At 41.0% G+C, this 22,709-nt stretch overlaps 1 long non-coding RNA gene across 1 annotated transcript in view; it reads left to right on the top strand.

The window, feature by feature from the left end:
- Window positions 1-22,365, top strand: part of LOC118360015 (uncharacterized) — a 33,461-nt gene extending 11,096 nt beyond the window's left edge. Inside the window, exons 3-8 of the long non-coding RNA XR_008083108.1 lie at window positions 1,481-4,170; window positions 4,905-6,917; window positions 7,009-7,146; window positions 7,255-7,287; window positions 7,474-7,526; window positions 19,818-22,365. This is a non-coding gene — a long non-coding RNA (uncharacterized LOC118360015). The remainder of the gene's footprint in view (window positions 1-1,480; window positions 4,171-4,904; window positions 6,918-7,008; window positions 7,147-7,254; window positions 7,288-7,473; window positions 7,527-19,817) is intronic.
- Window positions 22,366-22,709: the final 344 nt, after the last annotated feature.

Here is a 22,709-nt window from a genome sequence, read left to right on the forward strand (position 1 = left end):
TCTTATGACATGAAAGGGATTTATGTGTTAACAAAGAACTCCCACAGTGAAATGTTCCATTTATAGATAACTACCTATGTCAGACGATGTGGAAATGTATAAATCCTATAAGGGGTCTGTGTCAGATCTGCATGTTGTTGACCAGTACATGATGGAGGTAAGTGCTTTCGCATGCCATGCTTTCCATGACTCGTGCTTTAATATACCTACTTATCACCGGCATCCTGGAAAAAACCTTAATGTTGGCTAATTTAGATTTTGTTAGCATAAATGGAAAGAAGCTGTTACCGTTCATGTGCTGTGCATGCTTCACGAGTCGAGGACCACTTAAAATCATTTAAAACACCCTGTGAATGTTTGAGGGGATGTGATGGATCTACAAAATAAACCATATTTAACATTTCCCGGGAAAGTTGAAGGTTTTTCCAGGACGTTGATGTTATGTCATTTCGGCATCTACAATTTGCATGGTAACAATATGCACTTTCCTCTGACTCTCCTTGTCCTGATGGATTGCTGCTGTGTCCTCGGTAACCTTTATCCTCCTCTCACAACATACTATATGATGAGGGTTCTCACCTTTAGATACAGTGTGAACGTATCCCATGCGGTTGATGATGGGCAGAAGAGATGACAGGTGCTCCAGGGAGCAGGATCAGCCAGCCATGTCCTCCTGGAGGTCTGACACCACGCATAGGGTTATGTTAGGAGGCATTGTGACAGTAACACCTCCAACGGTGAAACAGCTTAGAATTACATTATGTGGATACCCTAGGCTCTATGGGAATGATGTATAGTGGTGAGTCCCATTGCCGTCCTTAGGATAACCCAAATGCTAATAGTTAATCTTTCAAAATACACAGTTAAACTCTTTTGTAAACATTTTGGAAGTATAGATCAGATTTTAGACAGCCAGACAGCCTTTTAGACATCGAGCCTTGAAAAATATAATTCCTGATATATAGCTACATTTAGTCTGCCCTAAAACAGTAGATGAACGATCACAGACACAAAGAAGTAACCCCAACCCTAGCATATTTCACACATCCCCCATCAGACCAAGGCCCTTTGGCTTCTGAAGCCTGACGCACTTGAGTATGAGCTAGACGGTCGGCGTGACAACCCAGATGATTTATTAGAGGTTAGCAACTAAACCAAAGGTCGACGAGGCAGATCAGCCAATCATTTCAAAGTGTCAAGCATTCAGCTTCTCTGCTGAATCAGACTGAAGATGAGACGTCCCACAGCATTCCCACTAGCAGCCAAGGGGATCTTAGCTCTTAGATAAAGCTGCTCTCCATGTCAAAGAAGACTTGAAGAGAGTATGTAAATAGGATGTGGGATATTGTGTGTGTGTGCGCACTTGTTCGTGTGCGTTTTTGTGTGTTTTGTGCGCGCATGGGTGCGTGTCTGTGGTATGTGTGTGTACATTATGTGACTGTAATTTACTCAAACTGTATAACTGTTTCCCCCATTACAGATGTGTAATATTCCTTACCTAAGCACCAGACTGGATCTGCTGATGACTCTGAGAGCTTCCCGTAAGCATGGAGGATCTGCAGCCAGTGAGTTCACTTTGGCTCTGTTGCAAAATCAACTTTAGTATTTCAACACTAGCATGCTACTGAAGCAATGTGTAGGACACAAGGTTCTCTCTAGGATTTTTTTAACAAGGCGATGCTGCCGTGTACAGCCTGAGGGGGAGGCCCTTTGAACGTTGGGTTTTTGTACACTTGTAACTGCCATTTCCTGCAAAACATGGCTGTATTGGATAACAAATAAAGTGGCACAGCACCTCTCTTACATTCTTTGAGGAGAACCCTGGGATTAATAACTCACTGTGACCATTTGCTACAGATGCAGATAGATAGGTAGTTCATTCATTAGTGAATAGAGGTTGACTAGACTTGGAGTAGAAGCAAAATACCGGCAGTGCTTTCAGAAAGTATTCGCACCCCTTGACTTTTTCCACATTTTGTTGTGTTCAGCCGGCATACTGTGTTTACTGTATACTGCATGAAGGTTCCATATAATACTGTGAGACACCAACACCTGCTTGAGCCCTGTTTAGTTTGTTGGTGGAATCTTGGTTAGTTGTCACATTGTATGCTTGACCTCTACTGTAGGTCTGTTCTGTACCTCTGAACAAATAGGACAATGTATAGGCTCTCATGAGCCCAGTAGTTTTTTCATTGTCTGTCCGGCTACTCTTTACACAGTTCAACTTAAATTTCATTATTGGATTTGTCTCTCTTCTCCTCATGCTTTCTCTTACTCATATTATAGTTGAAAACTATTGGAGGGAAATGGGCTTATTGTTGTAGGGTGCATATGAGTTTGGTGCCCAGATGTTTGTGTCTTGAAAGGTGGGAGGCAGGTAATCCCTCAGATGAAGCATCTCGGAGCTGAACACAATGTGACCACAAACAAGGAGAGGCCTGGGTTCTTCTTCTCTGAACAGTTTAAGTCCTGGGATTCTGTGACATGACAGACTTTTTAAGCCTATAACATTGAGGATTTGGCTGCCATCTGACTGGCAGGGCACTTGGATGGAAAATAGAGAACTCAGCCCAGGGAGGGAAGGGGAACGCTTTCACACTCAAGGTGAGCTTTGTCTGCTCAACACCGAATTATGAATTTCATCCGGCATTGTAGGCGCTTCCTTATACGTATAAATTGTTAATGCCTAAGCAGCTGCTTTTGTGGATTAAGATTGATTAGAGAAGGAAATAAAATGTGGATATAACAACAAACGCCTAAGGCAACAGGGACCTTGTGCTAAGGAAGCCTTGATTTACTTGTGATCCTTGCAAATCATGTTGCTAGGAGTGCAGTACAAGGTTGCCCCCTTGAAGACCTGATTTGCATACTCCGATATGTGTTTGCTGCTCTGAGAAGGCTTGAGGAGGTCCCACTGGTGTGCTATGGGAAGTTACTCTGTAAACTTGAGCATATGGTTGGGTGTTGTATCAGACACCCACCTTTGCTAAGTGGGGTAGTTTTTCCAGAGGGCTTCTCTGTTTCCCCACAACCTCCCCACCTCACTTCTGTCCTTAACTCACGAGCAGACAGGGGAATTCTATCTTGTTGAGAGAGATTGCAAACATAATGTAATATTTATTCTATTTTTCTATATAGCTGCCATTCTATGGATATTGTGTAGTGTGCACCCTGTTTCTTAGAATGATTGTGGAAATAAGATACAATTGCTTACAGGATGGTCAAAACCTATGTAGTATGAATGATAACAAATAATGTAATTCGAAAAACATAATATGATGAAAATATAATTACTTTCGCAATGTAAAACAAGTAAATCTACTTGTTTACCACAACATTGTTCATGTACCCAAGAAAGCGAAGGTAACTGAACTAAATGACTATCACCGAGTAGCACTCACTTCTGTCACCATGAAGTGCTTTGACAGGCTAGTTAAGGATCACCTTACCTCACCCGACACCCTAGACCCACTGCAATATGCATACCGCACCAATTGATCAGCGGATGATGCATTCGCCATCGCACTGCACACTGCCCTATCCCATCTGGACAATAGTAATGCCTATGTAAGAATGCTCTTCATTAACAGCGCAGCCTTCAACACCATCATTAAGCTCAGGGCCCTTAGTCTGAACCCCGACCTGTGCAACTGGGTCCTGTACTTCCTGACGGGCCTCCCCCAGGTGGTGAAGGTAAGCAACAACACCTCCACTACGCTGATCCTCAACACAGGGGCCCCACAAGGGTGCGTGTTAAGACCCTTCCTGTGCTCCTTGTTCACCCACGACTATGTGGCCATGCACGCCTCCAGCTCAATCATCAAGTTTACCAACACGTGGTTTACTAACACGAGTGGTAGGCTTGATTACCAACAATGACGAGGCAGCCTACAGGGAGTAGATGAGGTCCCTGGCAGAGTGGTGCCGGGAAAATAACTTCTCCTTCAACGTCAACAAAACTAAGGAGCTGATTGTGGATTTCAGGAGACAGCAGACGGAGCACACCCCCATCCATATCGACGGGCCACAGTGAAGGTGAAAAGCTTCAAGTTCCTCTGTGTACACATCACTGACAATCTGAAATTGTCCACCACACAGATAGTGTGGTGAAGAAGGCGTAAGACTTCTTCAACCTCAGGAGGCTAAGGACATTTGGCTATCATCCAGAAGGTGAGGTCAGTACAGGTGAATTAAAGCTGGGACCGAGAGACTGAAAAACAGCCTCCACCCAGTACCCTGCCCTGAACTTAGTCACTGTTACTAGCCGGCTACCACCCAGTTACTCAACCCTGCACCTTAGAGGCTGCAGCCCTATGTATATAGACATGGAACACTGGTCACTTTAATAATGTTTACATACTATTTTACCCTTTTCATATGTACCGTATATACTGTAGTCAAGGCCATCCTATTCAACTATTGCTGTACATACTGTGTACTATTCTACATATTCTATCCAGATACTGTCCATAATGTCTATACATCCCATCAAATACACTACAAGACCAAAAGTGTCTGTGTGTACCAGCACAGTACCAGTCAAAAGTTTGGACACACCTACTCATTCAAGGGATTTCTTAATTCCATTCTTTCACTTTTAGATTGGTTTGTATTGTTAGATATTACTGCACTGTTGGTGCTAGGAACACAACACACGCAATAACATCTGCTAAATATGTGTATGTGACCAATATGTTACTTGATTTGAACATACAAGCCTTTATAACCCAAAATAAATGTGTGCTACTGCTATCTACTCTGACTGCAAATGGACTTGAAAATCAAAAGGATTCCGCCTGGGTTTACTCAATTCTCATAAGCCCCTGATTCAGGACAAAACTAGAGGGACTATGCAGTTAGATTAGAGTGAAATGACCTGTCCTGAACCGTTGTTTGTCTTTCAGCTGATTAACCAGAAGATCAGGATGTGCACGCAGTTATACGGCTCCAGGTCGTTCATCTCCGTGCTGCAGTACCTGCTGTCCATCGGCAATTGCCTCAACGAGAACGCAGGGAAGGGAAAGGACAAGGGATTCCACCTCTCCTCTCCTACACCTCTCCTCTCCTCTGTTGTCGCCTGACCTGTGGTGAAGTGTCTAGCACTAGGCTAATAAGACTTCTCGTGGATATACACAGAGGGATCTAACTCCTCCCTTCAATTTCTCCTGTTTACTCTCTGTCAATTTATTCCTAGTTATATGTAAATATTTCAACCTCAATTACCTTGTACCCCTGCATATTGACTCAGCACTGGGACCCTGTGTATATAGCCAAGTTGTCAATACTCATTGTCTGCCTATTATCACTTTTGTTATTACGTGTTTTACTTTTCTATTATTTCAGTAATAATAGAAAAGTAAGCATTTCACTGTTATTCCACACCTGTTTACGAAGCATGTGACGAATACAATTTTATTCAAATTTCTTCCGTCCATCCTCTGCCTGGTCATCTGAGTCCAACTCAGCTAGGGTCATTCCTCCTAGTGTGTCTGATACGAAGGTGATTGTATCACCGCCTGGCTTCACAAATCAAATGGAACATCTCACCATGGCTCAGACACTGGACAAGTCGACCGCTAGGTACCCCACAGTGACAGTAACAACAGCAACTTTAATCTTGCTGGACCTTTTCCGTCAACTCTCAATTTTGAAAGTCTTTGTTTCGGGATTAGACTCATTGTTTATTAGACATGTGGATTTCCAAGTTTTGTCAATTTGTACAGGATGATTTAAGATCTCCCTGAGCTATTAGCATAGGGTCTCAGAGGATATCGGCAGTTTCTATAGATTTCCTCCGGAACTGCTGCTGTGCTGCACTGGTCCCTTGATGGGATGATATAAGGGCACTTTGCCACAGATGTAAAATGCTTCCTCTCCATCTAACGAGACTGCCGTCTCTTACACCCATACTCCCACAGAGGGTTCGAATGTGAAACAGAGCGGGCTAAATTCACACGAACACATTCTTAGGGTTGTCTGTGAAATCAATGGCTGGGTCGGAATGTTGATGTAGTAACTGTAAGATAAGAAAAAGCCATAGAGGTTGTGTTGGATTAGTGGTTGTTGTTCTTGTCTTCAGTTGCTGCTCTATGCATCTCTTCTAGCCTGGCCCTCAGGGGAATGCCCTGGCCCTGAAATTGGGACAACAACGCAACCTAGAAAAGACTGTGGAATAAATCCCATCACATGATTTGCGAGAGGGGTCCCCCTTCCATTTCAATTAAGACAGAAGGCACAAGCCACTGTTGTGCAGCAAGGCTTGCATTTTGGAAAAAATATCATTAACATTTTATATAAACAGGTTTAAAATGGATGCGTTTTATAGGTTTTGTCCAAGTATTTAATTCACAGAAAAAGCTCACCACAGTCTAAGGAAACAACGTATTACGGCTCTACTGAAGGTGATAAGGACTCTGCATGTAACATGCAAGCTTTTGTGATGTCTTTGTTATGAAACAGTTTTTTGTTTGAATTTGTTTTGAACTCAGATTGATAGGAAACACAGCCATTATATGAGTAACAAATGTATTAACCAATACCACAGCAATCGGTTGACCTTGTGAGCATAGTACCCACATTCTTCCCCAACAGAAACACACAGAATTGTAAGGGTTAATGTTGGGTTGTTGATACATGGCTCCAGTAACACAGTGCCTAAATGGAAGCGTAGAGAGATTCATTTTTGTGTGGTAAGGATAACAGAAGCTGCACCTTGACCGACTATTGTTTGGTTGGCCTTGGGGAAAGGCACTTTCTTTTGTGAATGCAGCATACATGAATTTGTAAATTCTTCTGCTGTGTATCTCAAGGCCTTATAGGAACAGTAGTTGTGTGGCTCAGGCAGGACTGCTGCAGTTGTACCTGCATGCCCTTCTCTCACATTCTCTGAAGGTCTCTGTGTAGACTGAAATGGCACAGTATGTTTTTTCATCTTTGATTCATCAAACTTTTTTTTTTTTTTTTTACAATGGAGAGAGCATCACCTCACCTTCCAATGTTCCTCTTCAGCCCCACAGCTCTCCCAGCTCCATGGGACAGACAGGAAGTTCACCTTGCTGCATGCCCTTGTGGAGCAGATCATGTTGCACGAAGCCGGCTTGGCCACTTTTCCCCAAGAGTTGGCGGAATTCGAAACTGTCCCTGGAGGTAAGTCATCAAGATTTTGGTCAATGCCCTGAAAATCTGTACTGTAGATTTCAATTGGATCAGTTTAGTTAAAACCTTTTTGGTGTTCTTGTCTGTGTTTCTGGTCAGCTTCCATTAAAGGCCTAACTGCTGAAGTGGATGGTGAGTATCACGTTTCCTATCCTGTTCAATAATAATCTTTTCGTTATTCTGATAAGCCTATTCTCTCTCTTCAGTTATTAGATACAAGATTCAGACAAATGTACAAGTAAAACCTTGACACATTTACTAAACGACCGGCAGATGCATTGAACCTTTACACTTATCTTGTCCCGTGCTTGTCCCTAGATGAGCGCATCATAGTGTGGCGGTGAAGGGAATTTCCATTTGTCAGGCATATTGTAAGTGTTGCTTCACATTGCATTATGTTTCTCTGATGGTGTCTGCTGTCTGTTAGCAGTGATCGTTTTGTAACGCAACCAACCACAGGTGTTCTGATATTAGACACATCAAATAACGAATAAGCTTAGCAGTAACCCCTCTTCACTCTTCAACACTCCCCCCTTACACCAGATGACGATTGAGAAGTACAACACAGATCTCTCCCTGCTGACAAAGAGGTGTGAGGAAATGAGTAAACTCTGCACTGATATATTGGTAATGCCAGAGTTATTGTTTTCTATATGTGTGTTGTGCAGCTCCTCCAGAGATAGATGGTTCCTCTGGTCCTGAAATGTCGAAGTGACCCGTTCCACTGTTTTTCATGTTATCTATCCCTCTGCACTGTGGAAGGGGGAGTAGTGGAGATATTTTCCAGACATACATTTCAGAGAAATTCTTCTTCAACGTTACTAACTTCTGCAGCAGATGCTTGTGCCCTCCCTATTTTGAGGGGTGGTCAAACTTCAAATTTATACCGTAGGCCATAGACAATATAGACTCAGCAAAAAAAAGAAAAGTCCTCTCACTGTCAACTGAGTTTATTTTCAGCAAACATAACGTGTACATATTTGTATGATCATAACAAGATTCAACAACAGACATAAACTGAACAAGTTCCACAGACATTTGACTAACAGAAATGTAATAATGTGTCCCTGAACAAAGGGGGGGGGGGGTCAAACTCACAAGTAACAGTCGGTATCTTGTGTGGCCACCAGCTGCATTAAGAACTGCAGTGCATCTCCTCCTCATGGACTGCACCAGATTTGCCAGTTCTTACTGTAAGATGTTACCCCACTCTTCCACCAAGACACCTGCAAGTTCCTGGATATTTCTGGGGGGAATGGCCCTAGCCCTCACCCTCCAATCCAACAAGTCCCAGACGGGCTCTTCGCTGGCCATTGCAGAACACTGACATTCCTTTCTTGCAGGAAATCATGCACAGAACGAGCAGTATGGCTGGTAGCATTGTCATGCTGGAGGGTCATGTCAGGATGAGCCTGCAGGAAGGGTACCACATGAGGGAGGAGGATGTCTTCCCTGTAACACACAGCGTTGAGATTGCCTGCAATGACAACAAGCTCAGTCTGATGATGCTGTGACACACTGCCCCAGACCATGACAGACCCTCCACCTCCAAATCGATCCCGCTCCAGAGTACAGGCCTCGGTGTAACGCTCATTCCTTTGACGATAAACACAAATCCGACCATCACCCCATGTGAGACAAAACCGCGACTCGTCAGTGAAGAGCACTTTTTGTCAGTCCTGTCTGGTCCAGCGACGGTGGGTTTGTGACTATAGGCGACGTTGTTGCCGGTGATGTCTGGTGAGCACCTGCCTTACAACAGGCCTACAAGCCCTCAGTCCAGCCTCTTTCAACCTATTGCAGACAGTCTGAGCACTGATGGAGGGATTGTGCGTTCCTGGTGTAACTCGGTCAGTTGTTTTTGCCATCCTGTACCTGTCCCATAGGTGTGATGTTTGGATGTACTGATCCTGTGAAGGTGTTGTTACACGTGGTCTGCCACTGCGAGGTCGATCAATTGTCCGTCATGTCTCCCTGTAGTGCTGTCTTAGGCGTCTAACAGTACGGACATTGCAATTTATTGCCCTGCCCACATCTGCAGTCCTCATGCCTCCTTGCAGCATGCAAAAGGCACATTCACGCACGTAAGTAGGGAAAAGTGGGCATCTTTCTTTTGGTGTTTCTCAGTCAGTAGAAAGGCCTCTTTAGTATCCTACGTTTTCATAACTGTGACCTTAATTGCCTACCGTCTGTAAGCTGTTAGTGTCTTAATGACCGTTCCACAGGTGCATGTTCATTAATTGTTTATGGTTCATTGAACAAGCATGGGAAACAGTGTTTAAACCCTTTACAATGAAGATATGTGAAGTTGTATGGATTTTTACTAATTATCTTTGAAAGACGGGGTCCTGAAAAAGGGACGTTTCTTTTTTTGATTAGTTCATGTACAATGCCTTCAGAAAGTATTCACACCCCTTGACTTGTCCCAAATTTTGTTGTGTTACAGCCTGAATTTTAAATGGATCAACTTGGGATTGTGTCAGTGACCTACACGTAATATACCCTATAATGTTAAAGTGGAATTATATTTTTAGAAATTTTTCCAAATGAATTAGAAATGAAAAGCTGAAATGTCTTGAGTCAATAAGTATTCAACCACTTTGTTATGTCAAGCCTAAGAAAGTTCAGGAGTAAAAATGTACTTATCAAGTCACATAAATTGCATGGACTCACTCTGTGTGCAATACGATTTTTTAACATGATATTTGAATGACTACTTCATCTATGTACCCCACACATGCAATTATCTGTAAGGTGGTTTTACAATGCCTCACAAAGAAGGGCACCTATTGGTAGATGGGTTAAAAAGATATAGATAATGAATACCCCTGTGAGCATGGTGAAGTTATTAATTGCACTGTGGATGGCATACCAATACACCCAGTCACTACAAAGATGCAGGCATCCTTCCAAACTCAGTTGCCGGAGAGGAAGTAAACCACTCAGGGCTTTCACCATGAGGCCAATGGTTACTTTAAAACAGTTTCCGAGTGTAATGGCTATGATAGGACACAACTAAGGATGGATCAACAACGTTGTAGTTACTCCATAATAATAACCCAAATTACAGAGTAAAAAGAAGGAAGCCTGTACAGAATAAAAATATTCCAAAACATGCATCCTGTTTGCAATAAGGCACTAAAGTAAAACTGCTAAAAACTTGTTATGTTGGAGGCAAACACAATACATCACTGAGAACCACTCATATTTTCAAGCATGATGGGGGCTGCATCATATTATGGGTATGCTTGTAATCGGTAAGGACTAGGGTTTTTTTTTTTTTTGGGATAAAAATAAAAGGAATAAAGCTAAGCACTGGCAAAATCCTAGACACTGGGAGACAAATTCACCATTCAGCAGGACAATGACCTAAAACACAAGGCCAAATATACTCTTACGTTGCTTTCCAAGATGACATTGCATGTTCCTGGTGGCCTCTTACAATTTGGACTTAAATGCACTTGAAACTCTATGGCAAGAATTGAACTGTCTCGCAATGATCAACAACCAACTTGACAGAGCTTTGAAAATGAATAGTGTGCAAATATTTTACAATCCTATTCTGCAAAGCTCTTTTAGGACCCTCCCCTGAACAACTCCAAAGGTGATTCTAACATGTTTTGACTCAGGGGTATGAATACTTATGTAAATGAGATATTGCAAACATTTCTAAAAACATGTTTTCACATTGTTATTATGGGGTAGATTGGTCAGAAAAAATCAGTATGATCGATTTTGAATTCAGGCTGTACACCAACAGAATGTGGAATAAGTCAAGGGGTATGAATACTTTCTGAAGGCACTATATATATCTAAGGAAGTACTCAATTGTTTGTAAGGAGAGAAATACAGCATCTCACTTGTTGATAAATAGATAAAATAATATTGAACAGGAAGATGTGCCTCAGGATATTTACCAACTTTTGGAAACTTAGTTCCCACTCTTTGTTCTGTCTAGTTTGGCATCAGCCTAGCTGCTGATTGCATAAAGAGAAACTCTTACACAACAATATATTTTCAAAGAAAGTAAATCCCATTTTCCAACCTCCCCTATATCCAGAAGGATGATCCATCATCACAAAGAATCCACCTGACTTTGCTCTGTGTTTGAGTTGTGAGCCTTGACAGGGTGAGGGGTGAGACTAGGGCTTGCCAGGGAATTGTGTTATATTAGATTCCACCTATTACATTCCTGCGGACTCCAAACTTGATTCAACACACACTGGATGGGCGCGCACACACACCGAGGCGCACACACACACCGAGGCGCACACACACCGAGGCGCACGCGCACACACACCGAGGCGCACGCGCACACTCACCGAGGCGCACGCGCACACTCACCGAGGTGCACGCGCACACTCACCGAGGCGCACGCGCACACACAGAGGCACACACACACAGACACACAGCTTATATCTGTGACATTATCAAAACCTTCCCTCTGCTCTCCAGGGGAAGGTTTTGCAGTCAGATCAGAAGCAATGGTAGTAGCCTATACTGCAGGAGCCTCAGAGGTGAAAATATTTAGCAAACGTTGCTCTCCCTCTGTTACTGTCGTGCCAGCTGAGGCATGATTGGCGGTTTCGGCTGTGACATTTAGACCCAACGTCACCAGAAAATCTCTGTTGCTTCCATTTGTTGAGGCAGTATTCTATAACGCAAACACTGGGAGTCGAGAAGCAAGTACAGGGGGTGAGTTTAATAATACAATAAACATGGAACAATCCAAAACAAGAGTAGTGTCTGGACATGAAAAACATAACTATTACTGCCTGGGGAAAGAACCAAAGGGAGTGACAGATATAGGGGAGGTAATCATAGGAGCGATGGAGTCCAGGTGTCTTTGGCGCAGGTGCGCGTAACGATGGTGGCAGTTGTGCGTAATGATAAGTATACTGGCGAAGTCTAGCTCCAGAGAGGGGGACATTACTACATGTATGTGGCACATTTTCATAACTGTTAGTTCAAAACTCAAAGCACATTTTCAATTGACCAAATACAACACACACAATCAGTCACTTTTTCACCCAACTTAATCAGTGTTTCATCTAGAAATACATGTTTCACATTGCAATAGATGTTCACAGAAAGGAATCGCTTTTCACAATGAAATGCTCACATTTCTTTTGATATGATTCTCTTCTGTTGTGTTAAAATACATTTTATCATTACTTAATCTGACTGTTCTTAATTGATGATCACTTAAACGTTTGGTAAACCAATAGATTTGACATGTACACCGGTTTGTCAAGTACAGATTCTGAGAACTACATAATGAACATGTATGTCTTTGAAAGTATAAACACAAAGTATAATATTTACTCAAATGTACTACTATGACGACAAACTATTATGATTTTACTGACAGCAAGTTAGAGAAAATAGAAGAACCCTGCACACTGCTCTTGATAGTACCACTGCTCTTTAATAAGCTTTGCGTATCGGCCTCAAGGTGTTGTGGGTTCGATTCAAGGCCTTGAGGCCGATACGTAAAGATTATTAAAGAGCAGTGATACTTTCAAGAGCAGTGTGCTGGTTTCTTATTTTATTCAACTGTTACCATGCACCTGCAAAAAAGATAGCTCAGATGTGCGAATGCCTTTTCAATTTTAGCTCAGATGTGCGAATGCCTTTTCAATTTTGACTCACAGTAAGTTTAAAAAAAAAAATCTGATATTGACAAGATCAGAAATGTACAGTAACAAATCCAACCAAATCAAAGTTTATTGGTCACGTAGACTAGCAGATGTTTCAGCAGGTGTAGTGAAATGCTTCTGTTTCTAGCTACTACAGTGCAGTAATACAATATCAATACATTACAATACCAATATGAAAAAGTACAAAACAAGAAGGATATGCATCCCCTATACAGTACATGGGAAAGGGGGTGGGGGGTTCACACTGCTTTACTAAAATTGCATTGGCCAATACGGTAATACCTTAATATATGCAATTGACTTAGCAGACACTTTCATCCAATGAGAACAGTCCACACATTTTGGTGTGTGACCTGAGTGTAAAATGAACCCACAGCACTGGTGTTGCTAGTGGCATGCTCTTATGAACTGAGTCACGTACAGGGACCACTATAATACACAAGTGCAATACAATACATACACAATAACAATACAGGTGGAAGATGTATGATTGTCATCCCCATGAGCATTTACCACCCCCCTTCAGGCCATGGATGAGGCATGCAATGATTTCAATCCAGACCTACAGTATGTCAGGCTTGGACTCACCATAGCAAAAGTTTTTTTCCCAGGTGCATGAATAATGAGGATATTTACTGGGATTCCGATAAGAACCTATGGTCAAATGCTCAAGACAGGATTGATGCAAACTAATGCCTGCTAAACACGTTTCTTTCATTTGATTTACATTGTGAAAGATGTCTTCAATGTCTTCAACACTTTTCATAAAACATGGGCTAGAAATGATTTAAATGTGATGTTCAGTCAATTTGAATGGGTAGTGCAAGTGTATTGCCTAATGTGCAAACAGTGTAATGTACTGTAATTTACAGCACTGTAGAATACTACATTCCAAGGGCAGTTTTGAAACATGTATCCTCACTTTTTTTCCTATTGGATTAACTAGTTAAGGTAACTCAATTGAGAAGATATTATTCTGTTGTGTTTTGGTGATTAAACCGATATACTCACTATATTTCACAGTGGACTTACATTTTGGATCAATGGTTGTATGGCGAAAGATGTCTACAAACAAAATGAATGCACAATGAAAGGTTTTGAATGTAAAGACTGGCTGTGTTACAAGTGTTAGCAGATTGGAGATGTGTACAAAGAGTTGTGAGAATTCGCCATACGTATACTGTAATTATAGAGATAGAAAAGAACTGTAATAGCTTGGACTTTGAACTGTAAAGTTCAGAGTTCAATATCTGCTGCAGTGATGTTTATTTCCTCTGAGTGACGTGGTTGTATAGCAGAGTTGAGCTGTGTTTGCTTGATATTAGATATTACTCTTGACAGGGTTGGGTAGCTTACTTTCAAAATGTAATCCCTTACATTTACTAGTAACCTGTCCAAAATCGTAATGTCATTTTTTGATTACCCAAATTCAGTAACATAATCTGATTACTTTCATATTACTTTCCCTTTAAGATGTGCAGGGTAGTGTTTTTTTTTGCCCTGAATCTTGTTCTGGAGGCAGCTCTGCAGAGAGGTAACATGTACATCTTAAAGGGAATGCACAGCCAGCAAGTCATTAAATCAGATTTGAAACCTAACCCTAACCTTAACCACACTGCTAACTCTAATACATAATCCTAACCTTGACATTATGAATCTTTTCTATAAGTTATTGTGATCGTCCTGATCTCTCTCGCTCTCTCTTGCTCGCTCTCTCACACAACACACAGCTAGCATAACAATGTTTTCTAAAGTTATTGTAATCATTATCTCTTGCTGTCTCCCTCTCTCTCTTACAAGCGCACACACACGAGAGAGAGAGAGAGAACACACACATACACACATTTACTGTCATTAACCAAACAATATCAAAATGGCAAAACGTTAGCTAGCTAGCAACAACCAACGGCTACAATAGGTACAAATTAAAACTTACCATGTCCATGAGGATAAGTCAAGAGAGCTAATGTTAGCTAGCTAAAATTAGCCATCTAATATTTTCCTTGATGTTCTCCCCAACAAACAGATGCTTTACTTAAGAAAGCAAAACAACAATGCAGGAGAACAGAGGCTACCACTTAGCAGTGAAATCTTTTCAAATGTTTTTGTATAAATTTAGAGAAACTGTCGTGGTTTTCCAGCTGTGTTGTTGTGTAACCTACCGGGCACTGTCTCAATTGCCATATGGAATGTTGACCGATGAGCTCGAGCAAGCACAGAGATCTATTGCTGCATGTGAAGCACAGATTCCGATCCAAGTTTTAGCTGGAGCAGACATGCCTACCTCCTTATTTAGCTAATAATTTTTTTTTTAATAACTGCACACATTGTTAGTTGATTTAAACCTTTGAGGGACAATATAATAGTCATATTTTCAGGGTCAAGTTCAAGTGCACTAGTTTTGGACTAATTTGATATTGATGGAAATAAATGTGATTGAAAACAGGGGTTTTGTAAATCCTGGTGGATTGTAGTAGGTTATTGAAATAAAATGCATATGCTTATGTGTTAAATTCTGAAAACATATTTAGTTAGTCAGTCATAATATACCATCAAAACAGCATTCAGTGGAACAGAACAAAATGTGAAACACAATAAACAGTGTAATTAGCTAACACAGACAAAATATTGCCAAATAGAAGCCAGCACACACAGCATGCTACCAGATATCATTAATTAAACAACCATTATTTCACTGCACTTCAGTTTTACTGCATTTTTAACAGCAGTGAATTTTTGTAAGGGTTTCCTGTTTTATTGTGCATGTTTATCTTTATATACCAGTAGTCTATATATTTTTTTTGTGGAATGCAACTATGAAAACACAAGGCCATATGTTCTCTAAATTAGGGACCATCTCTGATAGCAATAGGACAGCGGAGACTGTCACACATTTTAGCTTCCAATGACCTAGCAAATTTGATGACTTGGAGGTGAAGTATATATTTGTTTAAAAATATATATTTAATCACCTGCTGAATAAAAACCTCAAATGGCCCTACTCCTGAAAAATTTATCGGGCCGGACAAGCTGAAGTGACTCAGGCCGTGTACCATTAGCCGGAGTCTAGAGTAATATGATTCGGAAAGAACTTGGCCCACATGAAGCCCCCCCAAGTCTGAGTCCACGCCGAGTCCCCCTAGTCTCAAATGGAACATGCCCGCATTCAAGCGTGTTGACTGGGTACAGTATGCCAGGAGACCCTAACCCAGTTTGGTGCACTCTGCCAAGTGTGCTAAGATGAATCATGCAAACCCTGCTGAAAAAGTATAATAATTGTAAAGGTTCTAATGTCTTATATGCATTGGATGCATGGCACATAAACACTGTGCTCATGTTTATAGATTGGTGTCTATTAATTGGTAGCATTTAGATTTTTAAAAAGTATATGGAATTGAAGTAATTGAACTGACACCGGTCAATTAGTTGGAAAATAACCGAAACCCCCCAATAATGTTGGTTAATCACTCAGCACTAATCAGATTTCAACCAAAAAACTAATAAACCAAAATAAGACTATTTTTCATCCTAATCGGATTGTGATCTGGTTATAAGACATTCCGACCAGATTTCAACCAGTAAAGTACGTCTTTATCGCGTTGTATGCCCACTGGGAAGTGATATCCTTATCGCTTGTAGGCTACAACACTGCTGTCGTCCTTTCTTCCAGGGGTTTATTCAAGTTAGATAATCTTTGGATGCCGACAGTAGTCACACCATTGGTAGATAATTTAGCTTGGACTGTAGTCTACAAAAGCCTCTTCTTACTCTTTTCACGCCATCCATAAAACTCCTTTTGTCACGACTCCCGCCGAAGTTGGCTCCCCTGCCTGTTCGGGCGGTGCTCGGCGGTGTCGTCACCGGCCTACGAGCCGCCACCGATCCCTTTTTCCTTTTCTGTTAGTTTAGCCTTATTAGTTGCACCTGTTCCTATTTGTGTTTTCTTGATTTGCTCGCCTATTTAAGCTTGTGAGGCCCGCTCTTGTTTGTGCGGGATTATTTTGTGTTAACGTTTTGAGTTGGTGTTTTTGTGCTCCGGACCGTGTTACCCTGTGTTTTGGGTTGGTGAGTGTTTTCCACCCTGTGTTTGGGCATGACCATTTGTGCCGGAATAAATTGCCATTTCTTCTTGAACCCTCTGCTCTCTGCACCTGATTGCTACCTTCCACTCATGTTCATCCGTGACACCTTTTTTCAATGCAGATTTGAATTTCATTGAGAAAACAAGTGTCAAATAATTTTTTGTGCAAACCTCCTTTCTGAGTTTAAAAGTAATTTTAGAAATAATAATCTAGTTTCTCAAAAGTAGTTTCTCTGTAATCTGATTACAACATTTTAGCTGGTAATGTAATCCGATATCAAGGTCCAATGCATCAGTTTTTATCTCAATATCAAATAATTTCTTGGGAAGAATTAAGTTCCTTACTGTTATAGTTTTCAATTAAAATGGTCAAATTGCAAAAAAAATACTTCTTACGTAGCATTTAGCATTAGCATTTAGCGTTAGCAATCGCTCCGTTTTCTGCGTCACGTTTAGCTACGAAAAAAACCCTGTATCCAGGATTGTGTAAATCTATCAGCAAGCTCATTAGCATAACACAACGTTAACTATTCATGAAAATCGCAAATTAAATTAAATGAATCTATTTGCTCTCAAGCTTTGCCTTTTGTTAACAACACTCATCTCAGATTTTCAAAATATGCTTCTCAACCATTGCAAAACAAGCATTTGTGTAACAGTATTGATGGCTAACGTGCCATTTAGCATTAGCATTCAGCATGCAACATTTTCCACAAAAACCATAAAAGCATTCGAATAAAATAATTTACCTTTGAAGAACTTCAGATGTTTTCAGTGAGGAGACTCTGTTAGATAGCAAATGTTCCGTTTTTACAAAAAACATTATTTGTGTCGACTAATCGCTCCGTTTTGTTTCATCGCGTTTGGGTAAGGAAAAAATTTAATAATTAGTCATTAAAACGCAAACTTTTTTCCAAATTGACTCCATAATATCGACAGAAACATGGCAAACGATGTTTAGAATCAATCCTCAAGGTGTTTTTCACATATCTATCGACGATAAAATCCATCGTGGCAGTTTACTTTCAATTCTGAAGAAATGTAACGCGCATGGACTTACTGATTACGTACACAGGACACCGGGCGGGACACCAGGTAAATGTAGTCTCTTATGGTCAATCTTCCAATGATATGCCTACAAACACGTCACAATGCTGCAGACACCTCAGGGAATATACAGAAAGCGCAGGCTCATTCCTGGCGCATTCACAGCCATATAAGGAGACATTGGAACACAGCGCCTTCAGAATCTGGGGCATTTCCTGTATGAAACATCATCTTGGTTTCGCCTGTTGCATTAGTTCTGGGGCACGCACAGATAATATCTTTGCAGTTTTGGAGACGTCAGAGTTGTGTCTTTCCAAGGCTGTCAATTCCATGCATAGTCGAGCATCTTTTTGTGACAAAATATTGCGCTTAAAACAATAATGACCAATAATGACACAGCGCCCCTATAAGTTCAAGAGGTTAACAAAAGGCTAAGCTTTGAGAGCTAGCATATTGATTTAATTTAATTTGCGATTTTCATGAATAGTTAACGTTGCGTTATGGTAATGAGCTTGAGGCTGTTTTCACGATCCCGGAACCGGGATGGCTCGTCGCAACAGGTTAACATTCCCAGAAGGTGGTTAGAATGGATACTTCAGAGTACCATTTGGAAATGTTCTCATAGAATAGTTGCTTCGGCAGTTGTCGGTATTGTCGTATTAGGTTTACGTGATTTCTAGCTGCAGACTAGTGATTTGTGTCATCTAGAATTTGAGCGATAGTCTCAGTTGAACCATTTCTAGCCGTGTAGCCAAAACTACAGCTGTATGGTCTAATGGTCTATAGAATTGTAACTATTCCAACGTGGGGACTCTGTCCCGGTGGTCTATGACTTGTCCTTTGGTAGAGTTGTAGTTTAAACCATTTCACATGAAGGGTCAGCTGCATGTTTTTTAGTCTAATGTGAATTTCGTCAGGAGTGGGTTTTTATACACTTCAGAGAAAAGGGCGGTCCATGATGTCAACGTAATGTCTATGCTCACGTGGGTGTGGCCACTGATTTTGTTTAACTTTCGATGAAAACCCATATTTTCTCATTTAGAAAGTTAACATCACAATACATCTTTTCACAAATAGTTTCATGTTTAATCACATACGTTTCACAATATTTAGATGGAAACCTGACAGCCGGGAAATGTCCACTTTTTAAGAGATACAGTTATGTGTGTTTCCTGTCATTCATGAGATCACCAAACGAAACACACTCGTCATGACTGTCCTTTAAGTGTTCACGGATTTCCACATTCTCAAAAGCAGAAATGTTGTTTAGTTCTCCCATTTTGGGGATTAGGAGTTTTGAACTAAGAGAAGCTCTTTGTTCTGGTAGACTCTCCCTCAGTACTGCATGTCAGTTTCTACCAGGTATTTATAACCTGTCATAAAACTGTGGGGGGGGGATGACGTGTCCCCCCAGGACACGTCATGACAGGCATTCTCATAATTTTCACAATTCACAGTATTATTCCAACCTCATAGTATGGGAATACTATATACTTGTTTTTGACTGCACTGGTCATTAATGACAAGCCCTTTGAATTAGTTGGTGACCCTTTAGTGAGTTAAGTGTAGGCATGGATTCATGCCATGGCCACCCGTCTGTTTCACTTAAGATATTTAGCTCTAGTAATTGCTTCCATGCTCACGCAGTTTATCAGCTCATTATTAAAAAAGGAGTTTGTAATGAACTGCAGTTACATTATGCATCCCAACCGAACCAGAGACATCAGTTAACCCCATTAATTAGAAAAAATATATTAATACCTGTGGGTTGCCATGTATTGCAGATTATAATCTCTGAAGGAATGATAGCAAATTAAGTGCTTGTGCCTTGCAATGTCAAGAATAATGGCAAATGTTTCCTTTTCTTCTTAAAGGCTAAATTCGGAGAGCCAATGGATCAAGATTCTCAGGAGCTGTTTGGATTAGTGTGCCCGTTTGTCAATGACTTCAAGAGGACACATACTGAAATCAGATAACAATATTTGCTGTCCTTGCGATACTATCTATGTAAATTCAGCCAGTCTGAATAGAATGTAGTTATAATTTGTGTACCACACAAGCTGTGCTATTTCAGTAGTAAAAAAAACCTGGCATTCTACTGAGAAACATAACTCACAGCTGTGACTAAAATTATGATCAGGCGGCTAGACTTGAGTACTGCAATTTCAGTAGGAAAACATTTTAGTGTACAGTACTATGCTGAAATTACAACAAGTCTACACTGAGTGTACAAAACATGCTCTTACTATGACATAGACTTACCAGGTGAATCCCGGTGAAAGCTCTGATCCCTTATTGATGTCACTTGTTAAATCCACTTCAATCAGTATAGATGAAAGGGAGGAGACAGGTTAAAGACGGATTTTTCAACCTCGAGACATGGAATGTGTATGTGTGCCATTGAGAGGGTGAATGGGCAAGACAAAAGATTTTAAGCGCCTTTTGAACGGGGTATGGTAGTAGGTGCCAGGCGCACCAGTATGTGTCAAGAACTGCAACGCTGCTGGGTATTTCATGCTCAACAGTTTCCCATGTATATCAAGAATGATCCATCACCCACAGCACATCCGGCCAACTTGACACAACTGTGGGAAACGTTGGAGTCAACATGGGTCAGCATCCCTATGGAACACTTTCGATACGTTGTAGAGTCCATTCCCAGACAAATTGAGGCTGTTCTGGGGGCAAAAGGGGGTGTTTGTATACTCAATGTATAACAGCTATGTGGTTGGGGACCATAGACTAACTGTTAGTTGGGATTCATTGTGACAAATTGTCTGAAATCGATTGAAATAATTAATTGAATTGAACTTATGAGACAGTTCGGGGAATGTCAGCACTTGATTTTTCACAGCTATCTGTCTGCTGGCAAGGGAACCTAATCACAAAAAACACTCACACACTAGCCTTCTGAAAACAGTCCATTTTGATTACCTAATTTGTCTTGTGTTGGTTGGAGACAGAGATTTCATATTCCAGTACCTCAGGAATAGCTCCAAGACCCTTCTCTGATTCAAGACAACATCTGGTGCTGTTTGCCATTTAAAATGTTTCCCCCTGTCCCTTCTCTCTTGTAATTGGTATTGCAGCAGCAAAATGGGTGCTGTTAGCAACAGCTTGAAAATACTTTAGATTGATTTTGAGAGAGAGAGTGTGTGTCTTGATATTTTAATTAGAGGACTGAAAAAAAGCAGCATTGGTTAGTTGGTCTAACTGTGAACCAACAATATAATGATCCAGGACCCCATGCTGGGGTGTTTAATTCATAAAGCCGTACATGTAAAACAAAAAATATAAAATGTAAATTAACTATTTATATAAAAAATGCTGGTGAATGATTTCAGTTAGAAAATGGAGAGAGAACATTTCATTAAATGTGACCTTCACTCGCAAGATGATAACTTACTTTTTTTATGATATTACATATTTACCAAGACTGGGTTCTTTTGCCATCGTTTCTGAAACAAATTTGTTCTGATTTGGTACAATTTAATTTAGAGAAAAATGTGATTAATATATCTCTTGATGCTCCTGGACACATCATTAGTGACGTAACCTAGGGTCATTGGTTGTTTTGCATCACCAGACACCCTCACCCAGGCGACCCAGCAGAGGTTGATCAGACCTCGAATTGTGTCCAGGTGGCATTACTCTGCTCCCTATGGATTTCCTCATGATCCAGAGCCATCTTGAGGCTCTATCAGCTGCCTTGATGGTGTTGCTGATTTGTTGTCCTCATGAGAGGGATTGTCCAGCAAAACTTACCTTACCTCCCTACTTCTGGCAGTCGATGAGAAATCCCTCATACTTGGCCCTCTTCCTCTCGTACGCCTCCTCCAGAAGATCTCCCCAAGGACTGTCAGCTCCAGAATGATAATGGTCTTTGGGGTATCTGAGATCAGGGTGATGTCTGGGCTCAGAGTTTTCTTGACAATGTGCTACGGGAACTTGAGCTGCTTCTTCAAGTCTGAAAAGAGAGATCACATGCTTTTATTCATATATCTGTTTATCATAGCCCTTAGCAAATAACAAGCATGTTAAAACTTGACTTAGGTCCACCCAGTTCACAAAACTGGATCACTCCCTTCAGACAGTTAGTCACATGGCCATGGCTTACTACAGTGTATAAAACAGGCAGATAGGCATCGAGGTATTCAGTTACTGTTCGACTGAATGTTAGAATGTGACTCACCACCTGGATTCGGTCTTATGTAGCAAAATGTGAAAGTGTTTTTTACATTGAATAAAAGTAGAGATGCAGAGCTACAAAATGGCATCTCATACACTGCAATTGAGGAACAATGGGAAAATAATTCTGCTTTGAAAGTTGATCAGCTTGTAAACTCACTTTTGAGAAAATCGCCTTTGAATGTTTTGGTACAGTGCCTTGCGAAAGTATTCGGCCCCCTTGAACTTTGCAACCTTTTGCCACATTTCAGGCTTCAAACAAAGATATAAAACTGTATTTTTTTGTGAAGAATCAACAACAAGTGGGACACAATTATGAAGTGGAACGACATTTATTGGATATTTCAAACATTTTTAACAAATCAAAAACTGAAGAATTGGGCGTGCAAAATTATTCAGCCCCTTTACTTTCAGTGCAGCAAACTCTCTCCAGAAGTTCAGTGAGGATCTCTGAATGATCCAATGTTGACCTAAATGACTAATGATGATAAATACAATCCACCTGTGTGTAATCAAGTCTCCGTATAAATGCACCTGCACTGTGATAGTCTCAGAGGTCCGTTAAATGCGCAGAGAGC

This window comes from Oncorhynchus keta, chromosome 27, assembly GCF_023373465.1.
Source record: "Oncorhynchus keta strain PuntledgeMale-10-30-2019 chromosome 27, Oket_V2, whole genome shotgun sequence".
NCBI lineage: Eukaryota > Metazoa > Chordata > Actinopteri > Salmoniformes > Salmonidae > Oncorhynchus > Oncorhynchus keta.